The sequence below is a fragment of the Aplidium turbinatum genome, chromosome 10, assembly GCF_918807975.1.
Source record: "Aplidium turbinatum chromosome 10, kaAplTurb1.1, whole genome shotgun sequence".
NCBI lineage: Eukaryota > Metazoa > Chordata > Ascidiacea > Aplousobranchia > Polyclinidae > Aplidium > Aplidium turbinatum.
The window spans coordinates 16,172,619-16,187,041 of NC_137481.1; the positions used below are offsets into that span (position 1 = coordinate 16,172,619).

At 39.2% G+C, this 14,423-nt stretch overlaps 1 non-coding gene across 1 annotated transcript; it reads left to right on the forward strand.

Moving 5' to 3' along the window:
• The first annotated feature begins 12,684 nt into the window (after nucleotides 1-12,684).
• LOC145779164 (U6 spliceosomal RNA) lies at nucleotides 12,685-12,787 on the forward strand. The gene has a single exon (XR_014290516.1). It is a non-coding gene; the product is annotated as a U6 spliceosomal RNA (small nuclear RNA).
• The last annotated feature ends 1,636 nt before the right edge of the window (nucleotides 12,788-14,423 follow it).

A 14,423-nucleotide genomic window follows, 5' to 3' on the forward strand; every position in this document is an offset into this window, starting at 1 on the left:
TATGGAGGCTTTAAACCACTGACGCAAGCCCGGATACCGAGATTGACAGGGGTGAGGTAAAAAAAGTAGAAGCAGTTCCAGTCAATTAAACTAACATACACTCTCACAGACCGTTAGGGGAATAATTTGGGCCGGAAGGCTACCATAGAGAGCCTTAAGCCCCAAATCAAGACAAATCTAGGAAAAAAAGCAGTATATCCAAAATAATATAGCCTACCCTACGAGATGGTTTCTTCAAATTTTCGATCATTACAAACCGGCCTTGAAAAGTATCCCCCTGTCAACGCTACTGTCTTCACTCGATTGTGGCACTCTAACAGTTGGCATAGCTTATTGGCTTGCCGCTCATTGATGGACTAGATTTTTTTTTCTACCTTATACCTACGGAGGTGACCATCCAGCACTTTAAAAGTAGCGCGCGCTACCGCTACTTTTGTCTCATCTTAAAATGCCTCTGACAGGTAAATAAATTCGCTAAATTTACCTAAGATACCAAACAGATGACACTAACAAACTTCCTTGACCAGCAAATCGTAAAAAATACCAACAGGCTACTAAGTTACACGCTTGCAAACTTTTGTTGACTTTCGGCAAATCTGACACTCATTTAATTGCGAAAATAAAAACGGCAACACCACTGTGACGTCACCATAAGTGGGAAGGATACATATTACATTCTTTCTCTGTGGTGATTTGGTAAAGTATAGTACGACTACTGCAAAACGTGAATGTGTGAGGCTCTGTTGGTCTAAACCAGTGGTTCCCAACCTTTTTAGGCTTACGGCACCCTTCAAAAGATAAAAATATTTTCTGGCACCCCATGGTGGCAGACAAACGATCTTTCATCTCGAATGCAGCAGGTTGTTGGCTTAAACCTGAACGGTTTCACACGTAGCACTTTAAAAAATGGTATCTGTGTAGCTTCTCTACTTGATTTTCTGTTTTAATGCAGTGTGAAGAAAAGTAGGCAAGTTTACTTGTTGTGCTCTTGGTAAAGTCAATCAATAATAACACTTTCAGACATCAATGCAATAATAGTAACACTTCTGTACTTAACTTGAATACCACTTTGAAACAACATAAAATAAGGTTTTCCTTTCAAAGTCAATGTGAAACTATATTGCTCTTCTCTTAGCAGACAAAATGGGCAAAAACCTTTTTATGCAGAGCATTCACCTACCGAAGTACAGTCGACAATCAGCACAACTTGTAGCCTACAGACATTGATATCACAAGACAAAACAATATAACTTTATAAGGGTGCCACACTAAAAATTTGTGACCACAAAACTTCGTATAGCTAGGTATATGGCATGACAAAAAATTACTCCTAACGATGTAACAAAAACAATCGTGTATGAAAATTGTCATCAGCAACAACGATCCTAGCCAACCATTTGAAAACAGATAAAAAGGATACAACTTGAGTGGAGAGGTAACTTCTTTAAACCATAAACAGACATAACTCAGCAACAACACTACATTTAACATTATAACAACAATAAGCTAACCTTTTCGGCTACCATACAGCCCTTTTCAAGCCTATAAGAGAAATATTATAAAAGAAATACTAAAAAATCAAGAATAAAAGTGAATATGAGTAATAGTTTGCGGCACCCCAGAGTATTGTAAATGGCACCCTAGTGTGCCGCGGCACCCCGGTTGGGAACCACTGGTCTAAACTCTAAAGCATGTGCAAAATAAGAATTACTGAAATGAAAAAGTGAACTTATTATTACTGTCAGGTTTAGCCTATATCAAATAGGTTAAGTTTATTTTTATTAAACAGCATCTCAATTCAATTGAAATTTCGTAGGGCTACAATTTTGATAATTTTTGATTTGTCAAAATCTGGCTATAACCATTGGCAGTGTAACAACAGTATCTCACAAACGGTGTCCGACGTTTTGTAAAACAATTCTTCCCAAAGCATTTCTCCTTGCATGCAATTGAGATTTGATGTATACGAAGACATGCTTTACGAAGAATTGTTTTACGGATTTCATCAACAACTGTTTACGAACAATTGTTTAACGAACAACTGTTTACGATGAATTGTTTTACGAACAACTGTTTACGAACAATTTGCCTAATAACCCTCACAAACAGTACCCTTAATTTATGGTTGAGGCAATGCCTACAAATTGCTGTTTATGTGACAGTGTCTTTGACAAAGACCGTGTGCTATCAGTTTTCTTCCAGTGTTCGAAAGTGGGATGGGCGATACAAAACTAGTCGTAAGTTATATGTTTTCTTCACTTCACTGAAGGTAATTTTGTTATAGTTATGTGTTTGCCACAACTAGCACTCTAGGTGGTGCGTTTGCCACAAGTACGAGTCTATGTCCCAGCTAGAGTTGTAAATGCAAAAAAAACGAATCGTTTTTTTTTAAAAAAAACGTGTTTTTTTTCAAAAAAAACTTGGGCCAAAAAAAACACGCGTTTTTTGGTTTTTTTTGTTTTTTTTGTTTTTTTTCATATTTTTCTGGAAAATTTGCAAATTTTTTACAATTTGCAGCTTAGTTTCATTATAGTGCTCTTGAAAAACATTAAACTAGTAAAATTGTTTTTATTGGTGAGCTGAAATTCCTAAGTGTGTGTGCTTGGCAGCAGCATATGTTTTTGCATAGCCCTATAGCCTACGTTGTTTCACTTTCTTTTTCATTCTCAGGCATGTTTGTGGCAGTAGACCTGACAAACATTGAATTAATGCAATTTGATACATGACATAATGTAGATGAGTTAATTTCTTTTTCCTTTTATGGAAGTGCCCTTTATGGAAGGTAGCCTACGATGGTAGTATACCGGTAGGCCTACTGGTTAGTCTTGTACACACTCAATGTGTTGACGAAATTTTGGCAAAAACAAGATGGCAGTATTCAGAACACACATTACCTTGTTTGTGGTAATTTACTAATGCAAGCTATTGCCAATAGTTTGTTTAAACATGTTTTTTAACTGATAGCTTAACAACGATGTAGCCTATATGCTTTATAAATGTTGAAACAGAAGTATTCTTTTCGTGTGTTGTAAAAGGTCTTAGACACTTTGTCATTGATGCTTCCTGCAGATCATTTGTGACATAATGCAAGAGATCTTATCACTGATATTTTTAGCTGTCAAAAGTAAGTGCATTTGTCAGAAAAGGCTTAGGTTAATGTTCCTTTCAAATGCCCACCACCCATGTTACCTATTGCTAATAACTACCAACCCTGAATGAAAAAAATTTCCCTTTAAAGTGGAGTTTTTCAGCACTGCTCAGTGTTCACATAATGAATAAATGCTTCATAATACTTTTCCTGACAAGTATAAAGTTTTACCCATATTAGGCTACCGCAATGCAGGATAAAGATATAAAACAAACTTTAAAGATGAAAACTTATTTTATTTGGGAACTACGCTGGAGTAAAAAGGAGTGAGAATTGACCTCTTGTCGTTACACACCAATAAAACCATGATGCGTAACTTTATTTTATTTTTTTTTTTAATTGTGTAGAGGAAAGATTGATGAAAAGTTTGGCAAAAACAGAAAAGTGCTAAAGTCTCAAAGTCCTGAAAACTACAGTAGTTCAACTTGGATGGATAAGTGCAACCATCCTTCTTTTAAAAATGTCTATGACAGCACAATGGTGTGATTAAGGAAAAACATACATGACTATGACATCACAAAGGAGTATTTATTAAACTCTTCAGGGAAAATAAAAAACAACAAAATATTTCCATCTTTCACTTCATTTAAATGTGATTTGGGCTAAAAGTTGGGGCTTTAGCACTACACTGCTTTTGCCAAACTTTTCATCAATCTTTCCTCTACCCCAGTGATTCTCAAACTGTGTGCCGCGGCACACTAGTGTGCCGCCACAGATTCTCAAGTGTGCCGCGAACCTTTTTGAAATTTTGGAAAAGAACTGTATAAATATTTAAAATAAGCCATTCAGACAAGCATGCGACTTCAAAGCGCTTTAACTCCTTCAATAGATGATAAATAAGCACATGTGACGATAAAACCAATTATGGCATTGCCGATACAACAGGGTAATTGCCACGTCACTATTGGGCTGCTAGGCTATGTTAGCTTTTGCTAACATTAGGCTACTTCCCACCATTTGGAAGCAATCCTTCTGCAGAAGAAGAACAGCTCATTGATTTACGAAGCGACCCATTTTTTTAAACGTTGTTGCCACAAAAAAACTTGGATGCGTTTTGGCTGTCTGCTTCCAAATTCTATTTCATGATCCGTGCAAAAGCAATCAAAATTATATTACCATTTGCATCTTCATGGCTATGTGAACATGGCTTTTCTGTTTTGACTGAAATTAAAAGCTGTAAACGAGAGAGACTGCTTGAAATTGAAGATTAGGGTAGGCTATATGTTTGGGTAGGCTATATGTTTGTCAACAATGCAACCTCGTTTCAGTCGAAGCTTATATTGGTATAAACAAGCACATCCATCGCATTGACACCTGAAAATAATTTTTTTTTAAAGCAACTTTTCTTCTTTTGCAAGTGTGCCCCGTGCGTTTTATATTTTTTTTAATGTGCCACAAGCTGAAAAAGTTTGAGAACCACTGCTCTACCCGATTAAAAAAAAAATTTTTTTTTAAAGTTACGCATCATGGTTTTATTGGTGCGTAACGACAAGAGGTTAATTTCTTTTTATCTCAAAAAGTAGTCGCCAAAACTTGTTTTAATGTTCATAAACAGATAGCCCACCCCAGAAAACATGGGGTAGAGCTAAAAATTATCCAAATATGTTGAGCGGTTCTTGAGATATTGCCATTTTCTATTGCTCCTTATCTATGAAGCCACCTAGTGGCTAAGGTTACTTCACTTATAACTCGAGAACCGCTTGTGTGATTTTCATCAAGTTTGCACCAAATGCACATCAACTGGAACAACTTCTTGACGTTGTACTGGAAAAAGTGTGGAGTGCTGCTCAAAAGTGCCTTTGTTAAGTAGAAAAACAGGACACTGACCACTGACCACCTGGTCCTAACATGCCCATTAACCAAAATCCCAGGTGGCTTCGAAACTGTACACGAGTGTGGTACTGCATTTAACAACTGGCTCGACCAAAGTACAGACAATACTTGAGATGTGCCAACCATAGGACACTGTTACTACTATTTGAGACAGTGAGAAATCTTTATGGCTCGTGTGTTGAGACTTGGGACCTACAAAATTGCAATGAAAAAATAGGCCTATACCAGACATATAGTCTGATTTAAAGTAAGTTATACGAGTTATGAGACTGTTTCTTTGTTGAAAGAGATGCTATAGCAATGAGTTTACCCTAATTGCTGCATATTGTGACATTTAATGTCAAAATAGGTAAAAAAAACAAAAAAAACAAAAAAAACGAATAAAAAACAAAAAAAACGATAAAAAACAAAAAAAACGAGCTCGTTTTTTTTTAAAACAAAAAAAACCGTTTTTTTACATCTCTAGTCCCAGCCCAATGAATGTGTATGTTGCCATGAAGTGCCACAGACGAAAGAACTTTTGAAGAAAGACGCATCTAGTTGTGTTACAAATTTGACCAATTTTGAGGCACACTTAGGCTACATCCTGAAGTTGCAGTTCTAAGGACTTTTTTTATGAGGAGCAGGAAGAACTGGAGAAACACCAATAAATCGAAAGAAAACGGAGACCTATCAAACGAGTAAGAATGCTACATCAGCCTAAAATACCCTAAACGCTAAATAATGCACACTAAAAGAAGTGATTTTATTTCCTTGTACTTGCAGGTAGTATCGGTTGGTTGCCTACAGGCGTGTATTGGAGTGGAGACTACAAGGTGATGCTTACGGAAGCAACAATCGGATTGAGCTGCCGTCATGCATTGTTTGGCGAATCCAAAACAATTTTCCAAGTCCAGATGGCCGTTACACCGGATTTCAACTGAAGGCACATTATGAGAGAGAGAACTATGAATGTTGAGTCGCACGATTTCTTCATTTTTCACTTCAAGTATATTTTAGGTTTTGTAGGAACGTATCCAGTACAGTTTGATTAAACTGCAAAAACAATAAATCTTTGAAAAACGCAACCGCTTGCACCAACTCCGACCAAACATTTGTTTCATCTGTCGCTAACGACGCCCACTTAGGATGACGTAACACCACCAAAGTTGTCCCAGAGCAGTGAAATGTGGAGTTTCGCCCGTGGTGGCACTGTGGAGCAGTCGTTTGATATAAATTACGCCCTAACCAGTCGAGCTTCGAGGTTAAAATTAAAAAGCTCGCTAAGCATAATTCTGCGCTAGGAAATGCTTAAAAAAGTTACTATACTTGGATCCAACCTGTCAGGGGCACTTTAAACTGACATAGGAAATAGCACTTTGTGACGTCAAAATGACCTTGCAAATGAATGATTTTATTCGTTTCTAATCATGCTTTTATTTGCACCCATTGCGATAACATACATTACATACACTGCGATACAATAGTCGAGAGGAAACAGCGAAGTGACATATAGTCTTCCAGTCAGCTGCTCCCCTTAGTTTGGCTTGCCATTAAGTGTCTTTTGCCGAGACAGCCGTGTGCTCTGGAGCGGAGTCGAACTCACGCCCTTTCGAACGTCACGCAAACGACAAGTTCAACGTAGTATAGGGGAAGGGCGGGACCTACGAGCCGATTTTTACAAAATTTCATATATTTTTTGTTTTGTGTCTAAGATTCGTCTCAAAGTTTACATATATCTTCCTACCTACAGTCTCCATACTTTCATGGATTTTAAGCTCGTTCCGGTGGAAGCGGAAGTCCCTAGAGCGAAAAATGTAACGTCCTCCAAAGTGGTTCATACGACCCGCAAGTGAGGGTCCTACGACCATATGTGGAGCGTCCTCTAAGCCGCTTGAAAAAAACATGCAGTTTTTTCGATTTTCCATTTATTTAACAGTTTTATGTGCTGTTGTCATGCTACTACAAGAAATGTCAAATGGGAAACACTGAATGTATGCGCTCATCGGAAAATCTCTCTGATTGATCTCCCTGGTCTCACAGATGATCTTACTATCAGCACAAAATAGTCCGTGCACCAAGTTTAATTCGCAATCACCAAATTGGACAAACATGACTGTACTTCATCACCACAAACTTGTTTATTCAAAATTGTACACAGAGAAGTCAACAGGTATCCATTAATTTCTTTGGATCGTGTTGTTGACCCAGAGCAAGGTGATTTGCAGGTCGCTCCAACAGGGAGGTTCACAGGTCACGCACCACGTGACCGGTAATTTTTTTGCTCCCAGCCTAAAACCTGAACTTTTAGTCTCACTCAACATAGCTAAAAGCAATACTAATTTATCGTACATTAACCACTTATCACTGAAAGCCAAGACATCATTCAAGTTAAAAAACTAGAAAACATGTTGTACGACCTCAAAAATTTACAAAATTATGTCAAAATCAGCAATGAGGTCTCCTGTCCACAAATCAGCTCAAAAAATGAGGTAACTTCCTAGGAAAACCTAACGAAGCGTGTCAAAGCCAACAATATCCACATTTGGCAATAAATAGTTGTATAAAAAAAATTACGGGGGGTGGTTCGCAGGTCACCCCTGTTCACAGGTCCCGCTTTTCCTCTACTGCCATTTCAACGTAGTTATACAAAACACATTTAGGTGATATTTATTGTTACGCTTTTTTCAAAAACACGAGTCGCTGAGTGCAGTGCGCTTTGGCTTCGGTATGTCTTTTCCAACGAAAAATCTCTCCACCGCAGCACTGGAAGGAATTGGGTTGCCGTATTTAAGTTAATAAAGATACTTTACAAATTGGCACTAGCAAAGCTCGAAGAACTGCTTGTCTGAAAAAAAGGCCTTTACAATCCACTTCTTTGTTCGTACCGACTTTTCATGCGATAGAAGCAATTCACCAAAAATTTTATCCACGGAGATTGTCGGTATACACGTGGCTTGTTGTTTCCCGCAATAGTCGAATGATTTCTGCTTTGATTTTTTTTTTCCATAAAAAATCTCCATGTTACGCTTGTAGGTAAACGTAAAGGAATTGAAAAGAGGTCTCAACACGAGTAGAGCTAGAATGAACTAAGGACAACTCGTTGTGTAGCTACCAAGAAGTCCTGCTGCCGTGATTACCAGCTACTCACAGCCACAGGGCGGCACGACGTAATCAAGTGCACGTGATCCGGTGCAATGCACTAGGCAATGACCATAACGCAAAATAAACGTTACTAACTCTATCACTCCTCCCTTATAAATTAACACTTAGTAGTAGAAATAAAACATTACAGCTAAGGGAGGGTGATACTAACCAAGTATTCACGACTTAACATACACAATATATATAGTGCTTCTGACAGATCACTGCAATAATGGTCATATTACAATTAGGGTCAGAAGCACACACGACTAACAAACGTATTGACTAAGCCTGATAAAAATCAGGTTTGCGTCTGTTTCGAACTGGATAGCGTCTCTGTGGGACAGCTTTACTATGCCCAGAGTGTTCATTGGTATCGGTCGGTTCGGAATCTTTCTTTGGACTTGGTGCAACCTTAACTTTACTTGAATCAGAAAAATCACTTTTACTTTCAGCATGAACGTTTTGAAACCTGGGTTGAAGTTGATTTATGTGTCTCTTTCAAACGCCTCGTTCCGTTCGTACGTTGTACAGGACACGTCCCCGTCTTTTAATTACCGTACCCCGGAGCCACTTCGAACCAGATGCATAGTTTCGAGCATAAACTAATGAACCTTCTTCATAGCTTCGCTTATGAGATGCAGGTTCTTGTTTTGAATTACTCTTTTCCTTTGGCGAGAACAAGGACAATAGCGTTTTCGGCTGGCGCCCATGAAGAACTTCGGCTGGAGTCTTCCAGTCGAGGCATGGGTGAGGTGTGCTTCTGTACGTTGTGACTACTAAGAGATGAGCATTTTGCTTGCTCACTTCTCCCTTATAGTTTTTTTCCATCGCCCTTTTAAAGGTTTGGACGAAGCGTTCCGCTTCGCCATTTGATGCAGGATAAAACACTGGCGAGGTGATGTGATGTATTCCTAACTTGATGCAAAATGTCTTAAACTCTCCGGACGTAAACTGGCTTCCGTTGTCTGAGACAATCGTGTCCGGAGAGCCTTCTATCGCAAAGATTTGTTGAAGTGCGCTGATCGTTGCTTTAGAAGTTGCCTGTCCGATGTTCTGCATAGAAACATAAGGATATTTTGAGTGTGCATCAACGCAAATCAGCCACATCTTTCCTAAGAAAGATCCAGCATAGTCGAGATGAATCCGCTGCCACGGCTTTGTAGTTTTCGGCCATGCTTGGTACTCTTTGTCCGGAGCTTTTGCGACAAGCCTGCAAGGTCCGCACGACTTCACCATCTCTTTGATGCTTTTGTTTAACTCCGGCCACCATACGTATCTGCGTGCCATCTGCTTCGTTCGGGTGATTCCCCACTGACCTTTATGCAAGAGTTTTAAAACTTGTGCCTACAAACATTGCGAAATTACTGCTCGTGGAAAACCGTCACGTTGTAAAAGTATTACATCGTTTTCTACCCACATCGAGTCTTTATACGAAGCATAGCAGCGCAGCTTATCATTGTCAGGTAATCTTCTAGGCCAACCGTCCTGGATATACGACAGAACTAATTTTAAGACCCGATCGTAAAGCGTTTTTGTTTTAAGCTCGTTCGAAGTTAAAGGTAAACCGTCCATGGTTTCCTCTACAGAATGAGAAACCTCTGCATTCTCTCTCTCCTCGTTTTCGTCAAACGTTTTGTCTAACCCCATAGGCAATCTAGACAGTCCATCTGCATTACCATGTAGATTAGTTGGTTTGTACTAAATATCATATTGATATGCATTAAGGTAATAGCCCATCGTTGAAGACGCTGAGCTGTTAGGACTGGTAGATTCTTTTTTGGTGAGAAAATCGAAACTAGTGGCTTATGATCCGTAATTAAAGCAAACTTCCTACCGTACAGGTATTGGTGAAACTTCGTTACTCCATAGATGATAGAGAGCGCTTCTCGTTCAATTTGTGAGTACCTCTTCTGCGTTTCACTCAAAGTTTTCGATGCATGGGCGAGTGGACTTTCCACACCATCGTGCTTCTGCATCAAAACTGCTCCTATTCCGTACTGGGGTGCATCGGTGGCTAGTATGAGTGGTTTGCTCTCATCGTAGTGACTTAGCGTGGTTGCATTGATCACATCCTCCTTCAGTTGTTGAAAAGCGAGTTTGCAATGTTGTGTCCACCTGAACACTGCTCCTTTCTTCAACAAAGAATTTAAAGGTTTTGCCTTGTCTGGAAGATCTGCTATAAAACGACCATAATAGTTAATTTTCCCTAAAAAAGCTTGAAGTTCTTGAAGGTTTTGCGGCTGGGGTAATTGTTTTATTGCTTCGACTGATGTGCTCGACGGTCGCTTGCCGTCTTTGTCGATTATATGACCAAGATATTCAACCGAATCCTTGAAAAATTCACATTTTTGTACTTTAACACAAAACCCATACTCGCTTAAACGATCCATAAGCTTATCTAAGTTATTCCAATGATCTTTTTCTGTCGGTCCCGTAACTAAAATATCATCTAGATATGCTGCTACACCAGGGATTCCCGAAATCATTTTATCCATGCAACGTTGAAATTGGGCTGGGCTTGACGCCACACCGAAACACATACGATTGTATTGGAAAAGACCAAAAGGTGTGTTTATGACACAAAGTTTTTTTTGCTTCGTCATCAAGCTCTAATTGCAAGTAAGCATCCGACAAATCAATTTTAGAAAAGTACTGACCTTTTCCCAACGATTCCAGCAACGTGTCCAACGTCGGCAACGGATGTTGATCCACTTGTATTTGCTGGTTCAGTCCCTTGAAATCGCCGCAAATTCGTATACTTCCATTTGCTTTCGACACCGCTACGATCGGAGCTGCCCAGTCGCTATAATTTATTGGCTGCAAAACGTTGCGCTCCACAAGTCTGTCCAATTCTTCTTTGATAGCTTGTTTTTTGGAAAATGGAATTGGTCTTGGTTTGGAAAAAACGGGCTTTGCTTCCGGTTTTAAGTGTATAGAAACTTTTGTCTTAACACATTTCCCAAGATCAAACGAAAAAACTCTGGAAAATTTGCAAGTTAAAGCTGAAACTTGCCTTTCTCTCTGCATTAGTAAGGATTCTTCTGTCTGCTGAACTTGTGAAGATACGAGATGTTTTTTCTTGTCTGAAACTTGATCTAACACCGAAATACCCTGACTGGTCAAGCCAAAACTGTCACTCCAGTCTAGACCCATTATGTTTGTGCCTTTGTTTTCATTTAGTACGATTACCTTCATCCTTGACTTTAGTTGACAACCTATTTTAACATTTACGAAGCATTGACCTTTAAAATGCAAAGGCCTACCACCATAAGCATGTAGTGAGGTTTCTGATGGATAGCACGTGGGAGAACCTAACTCATGATATCCATCTAATCCAGGGGTCACCAACCTTTTTTGCATGCGGGCCACTTTGGCACTAAGGAGAGCTGTGGCGGGCCGCACTAATAAAATGTTAGGTAGGTTGACTCTTATGCTAAAAAAAAATGCATTTCGTACCCAGTATCCAGCGTTACATGTTGTTCATATTTATGTTAGAATACCGCAGCAACAAAATTAATCGAACAACGCTACTGCCAGGCCAAGCTCCTTTTACAACACTTTTAACTTTTTTTAACAATGCCTAATAAACGAGGCCACTTGTTTTGTGCACTTATAGCGAGGCGAGTGGTTTCATCAGAATATTCATCGCCAAGCAAGAGTGGTTTTGTCACTTCGCTTCACAAAAGATATCTTGCAATTAACAATTTTAGTAAACAAGGAAATGTTTGACACATTGCAATACAGGCAACAACAGTGACCTACAAACATATCAGCGAAAAATAGGCTCCAATAGCAGGGAAAAAGAAACCAGGCACCATGAAACCAATGCTTGTAGAAATCACCCAAAAATCGTAATTGTATCGTAATTCATGAACAGTCTTTCCTTTAAAAAAGCAATGAGTTGGTTTTTCATCCTTTTTGTGAGAGGTTCTACAAAACCGTCTTTCTTTTGTTATTTTTTTATTTTTATTTATTTTTTATTTTTGCAATCAGACTCAAAGTCCATAGAATTTAAATTTTTAACAGTCATCACACAAAATATCAGACTAACACAACATCAAGCAGGCTACATCAAACAACGTACAAAATACTGTTGTAGTGAATATAAAATGTAGAATTAAAGTAATAATCAGAAGACATAACATTGCGCAAAAGTGGATTAATTGATCTTTTGCAACGTTCTACAAATGCATAGCAATTTTTTCTTAATAGAGCATCAAATGTTAACACGTCGTTCTGTACCTGATACACTCTAGCACTGTCGCATCTCGACAAAGTGTGGATAATTCTGTACGAGTCGTTGTAAGCAACTCGTATGCTATTTAAAGTAGAAGTTTTATAGTTACACCATAGTTGCGAACCATACATTGGCATACAATATGATTGGTACATTACATTTTTAACTTCGGTAGAGCAATTTCCAAACTTGGACCTAAGCTGATTGGCAGCGACATAAAGAGATCGCACTTGCCTTTTAATATCTGCGTCATCACCGATGTCACTGATTATAGACAACTGTCACTTGCGGTGCTTATCAGCGTGGCAAGAATTTGTTGATTAATAATATTTTGCAGAACTTGCTTCGGCAGTAGATATACTAAAATTGGAACGATACAGAGAAAATTAGCATGGCCCCTGCGCAAGGATGACACGCGAAATCGTGAAGCGTTCCATATTTCTTTAAAAAAAAAAAAGAAAAAAAAAACATTTTGCAGTAGACCTACTAAGCTAAATATTTTCATAATACAATCAGAAAAAGTCTTTAAATTCATATATAATTTTTTGCCAATTTATTATAAATTGAGTTGGCACACCGCCCTATTTTGCCAACAAAAACTTGTATAAAGAGAACACTGGTCGTGAAACGCACACTAATGTTTACATGACATTTGCAAACTTAAAATAAGCAACCCTATGCTCGACATTTTCGAAATTCGAAAACAGACGTTTTAATCAACCACTGGGACAGTGTGGCTGGACATCGCATTGGAATAGCTTTAAGCAACCCCCACCTAGAACTACAATCTGATTGGTCGGTCGGTGGAATCGTATGCAAAGCGAAAATATGCTTCCCGGAAAGTATTTTTTGCCTTCGTGCTCTTTTAACTCCTCAATAAAAGTATTTTTGGTTATACTTGTACGCTGATACCTTCCGCGGGCCGCAGCGATACAGCGTGGCGGGCCGCCATTTGGTGACCCCTGATCTAATCTAACCATGGAACATGTTGAGCCAGTGTCCCACTGGCACGTGAACGGTTTGCCGTTAACTTCGGCACGGATCCAAATTTGCTTTCCGATGCGTTGGTAAGCTTTTGAGTTCCGCTTTTCCTTCCATGGAGGTGTCTTTCGAATTTGGTTGCAACTGCTTACATGGCCTATAGCTTCTACTCGGTCTTTCTGCTGGCGTTGTAACCCCTTTGCCTGGCACACATATTTGATGTGCCCTTTTTTTCCGCACTTGTAACACACGTAACTTTTGAACGGATATTCACCCTTAGAATGTTTAGAAAAACAATCCTGACATGACTTCCACGCCTTGCGACCTTGATTTGTGGAACCAACTGTTTGTTTGTTTATCTTTATCCTGCATTGCGGGAAAGCGGACTTGAGCGCTATGCATCGGTGTACGCCTTCCGACGTACACCTGACCCACGCTGCAGCCGACGGCAATATCTGTTTCCGGTTGTCTACTCTACTTATGACTTAAGTTTGGTACTACCCATTACTCGAAATCGATCACTAGGTAGAGGCAATTATCGTAAAGTTTCTTGCCCAGAGAAACAACAGCAAGTGCGGGTGGCTGGAGTCGAACATGCAGGCTCTCGACTGCGAGCCCAACGCGCAAACCACTCGGCCACGGCTGCAACTGAAGGTTTCTTTCTCTTCTTAATATAGGTTGCGGACATCTTATTAACGACAACTGCTTCATCTGATGTCTGTGTCTGATTGCACAGTCTGATGACTGTGCAATCTGATGTTATCGGTTTGCACAGTTCTGATATAAACTTCAGCTTTGTTGAGAACATCATCAAGTGAAAAATTTAAATTCGTCAAGCATTGACGCCTGACTTCAGGGTGTGGGGTGTTTATCTCTAATCTGCTCGTCGACATAACTGAGATGATTGCACTGCTCACTTTTGCATATAAACTCACAATTTTGAGCAAGCCCTCGTAAAGTTGCTGTCCAATCTTTATAAGACTGACGCACTTGTAATTTACAGTTGTAAAAACTATGGCGCGCTGCTTGAACATGGATGGTTTCTTTAAAATGCGATGCTAACTTATCTGAAATTTGGTTGAACGATTTATCACGTAC